At 36.7% G+C, this 3,145-nt stretch overlaps 1 non-coding gene across 1 annotated transcript; it reads left to right on the top strand.

Moving 5' to 3' along the window:
• The first annotated feature begins 1,276 nt into the window (after nt 1–1,276).
• Nucleotides 1,277–1,433, top strand: LOC131410499 (U1 spliceosomal RNA). Its single transcript, XR_009221268.1, has one exon. It is a non-coding gene; the product is annotated as a U1 spliceosomal RNA (small nuclear RNA).
• Nucleotides 1,434–3,145: the final 1,712 nt, after the last annotated feature.

The raw sequence follows: 3,145 nt of genomic DNA, 5'->3' as shown, positions 1-3,145 counted from the left end.
GAAAATTCAGTTATGGATACATTCTCTAAATATTTCAAAACCGAAATAAAAATATTCTGGATTGTTCTAAAATGTGTGAGCAGGCCTCTGTACACTTGCAAGCAAAATGCTCCTCATCTTCTCAGTGTTTTAAAGTTCTATTCAACCTTTGAAACATTTTTTTAATGCCAAATCTTTCTTGATTCTACTTGCAAGCTTGCAGGAAGAATTTGTACTCCTGCCCACTCCCAATCGCATCTTTGTTTCTGGTAGATATAACGGAAGTACACAAGCTTCAGAGCTGAAAAAACAAAAACCCAGAAATTCAAATCCTGTATCTGCCACTTAACTAACAGCAGGAGACTGAATGACTTTCTGCAAGATTTTGTGTTCTTTTTTGCTAACTGGGATACTGTCACTTCCCTCACAGGGTTGGTTTGAGTTGTCTATGAAAGAATGTGTGTGTTAAATCTCAACAAAATTAGTTCATTTTCACTCTTTTCTAATACTTTTAATGTTATATTCATCATAGAATTCTTCTCCTGTTATAACGTTTATCAGTCTACTTGAAGTCAAGGACTATGCTTTATTTATCCTTCTATCTCATGTTTTGACTCAAAGAGTCTGGGAAATCAATTACTGTGCTCCAGCCTCTGGGAATCAAAAAGACCAGAAAGTGCTTGCCCAGTTAATTCCTAAAACTCGTTTATGTATTTGCCTAGAGTGCCTCCTGTGGAGCTTGGATCTACTGTGTATTCCTCCAAATACATGGGCATTAGTCCCTCACTAAGTGCTTGTTGATGATGTTTGGAAGAAAATAAATCAATTTTAGTGCCTCGTTCCAGTTTGGAAAATGTATAATGGATATGCAACCTGATTATGCAAAGTTTTTGACACATCTATTTAGTGTCAATGTCAGCCTGGATGGTGGCTCTCAACACTGTGACTTTGAGAAATCTCCAGGAACCTCCATTATCGGCAAATCCATGTGGAACTGTGATGCACAGGTGAAAAGTTATAAACTGAGTCATTTCCTCTAAAGAAAATGGAACACTTGGAGTGAGACTCCAGGGGCATAAATCCATACCAGAGGGATCACCCTTGTACAGTCCAGCCTGCAGCTGCTCTGGAAGGTCTTCACTCCGGGACAGACCTGAAATTTCTGGGAAACAACATTTATGTCTCAATTTCTAAGCTACTTCCAGTCATCTCTCATCTATCACAGCCCCAAACAAAATGGCTCCAAGACTTTGAAATCTCTAATAAGAGCTATGCCAGGTTAAAAGCATTTCCCCGAATACTTACCTGTCAGGGGAGACACCATGATGGTGGTTTTCGCAAGGCAAGACTCATCCATTGCACTCGGATATGCTGACCCTTGTGATTTACCCAAACGTGGGAAACTCGACTGCATCATTTGTGGTAGTGGGGGACTGCATTCGCACTTTCCCATGAAAAAAGAAAAAAAGCATTTCCTTGAGGCAAGAACAGACAAACATTTCTTGGGCTTTATTTCAAAGTTGGGAAGACTGGGTTGAAAAGAAACCAATAATTTGGTATTATATGTTTATATTCATACCAAATCATTAGGAGAAATAAAAAACTTCCACCCAGCAGTAAACAATCCTTCTTTGGATCAAGATAGTGATACTAGGGAGGAGAGGAGGGGTGACTCAGATAATGCTGATATTATTTTGACTTGTTACAGCAGTTACTACTATTGTTTCTAATGGATAATCAAGATGTTAAAACACATTTATAATTGTACAGAAAATGGAGCCTCTGCTCCTGTAATTTTCTGCCTGCCTTAGGGTCAATCTGTTGTTATTACCAATGTCAATTAAACTTTTTCTCTGTTTCATTTGTCCATAGCCTGTAATAACCATACCATGTTCTTCTCCCACAAATAACGATCCTTTTAAATCTCCAAGACATATATGGCATCTAGGCCATTCAAGTCCACCATAAAAGAGGCCAAGATTGGGCCAGCCCTGTGGTGTAGTGGTTAAGTTCCTGCGCTCCACTTTGGCCGCCCAGGGTTCACGTGTTTGCGGTCCCAGATCCCAGGCACAGCCTACATGCTGCTCATCAAGCTATGCTGTGGCGGCGTCCCTCATACAAAATAGAGGAAGACTGGCACAGATGTTAGTTAGCTCAGGGACAGTCTTCCTCAAGCAAAAAGAGGAAGATAGGCAGCAGATGTTAACTCAGGACCAATCTTTCTCACCAAAAAAAAAATAGAGGCCAATATATTTTTACACACACACACACACACACACACACACACACACACACACTTTCCTCTTTCCTTCACGCACACCCATAAATGTCTTTGTCATTTTGTCCTTTGGAAAAATGATTGGTATTAAATGAGGATTAACTTATATTTTTAAAAAAGAGCAATGAAAATCTATTTGCAAGTCTGAAATGCATTTTGATTATATCTAGAATTGTTTATACTATTTTTAAGAGGATATTGCCTCAAGAGCACATAACAGTTTTATTACTCTTTTTAGAATATTGTATCAAATAATCTTCTGTCCAATTATGTTAAATGTTTTACTTATAAATATTACTTTGTAGCATAATTGCTGAGTAGGTACATCATTTAGTATTCCACTTACTAAGAGAAATAATTATTTAATTACCAAAATTAATGCTAACCAAATGAATTATGTAGTCCTTAATTATGCTTTAAAATATTGGCATCAATTCCTGGTAGAAAGCACAAAGATATTTTCTGCTTTTGATAAATTAATCAAATAATGTTAGGTAATTGTCAGTAATATATTTTTTTGGATCTTAAATAAACATCCATTTACTCAGTGCACTAGCTGGGGAAAAATCAGGTAAAAGACAGCCCTGTGAGGCTAAAGTAAAACATTGTACAAATCAATATATATCATCCTGAAATGGAAAATATGACCTAATCTTTACAAAGCAGGAGCTCACAAATTGACAAGAATGTCTATCACAGGAAGTAATCTATTAGAAACTAATCTGGACCAACCAGATTCTCTCTCTTATAGAATTGAATAATTAGAAGAATTTAATCATTTTCCAATGAACAATTATACAATTAATTGCTCTTTCTTGACCTTTCAACTAAGATTAGAATCTCATTGATGAAATTGTCATAAAACAATGCCAATAAAAACCATATTTA

This window comes from Diceros bicornis, chromosome 1 (assembly GCF_020826845.1).
Source record: "Diceros bicornis minor isolate mBicDic1 chromosome 1, mDicBic1.mat.cur, whole genome shotgun sequence".
Taxonomy (NCBI): domain Eukaryota; kingdom Metazoa; phylum Chordata; class Mammalia; order Perissodactyla; family Rhinocerotidae; genus Diceros; species Diceros bicornis.
This window is presented reverse-complemented; position numbering and strand designations above follow the sequence as displayed.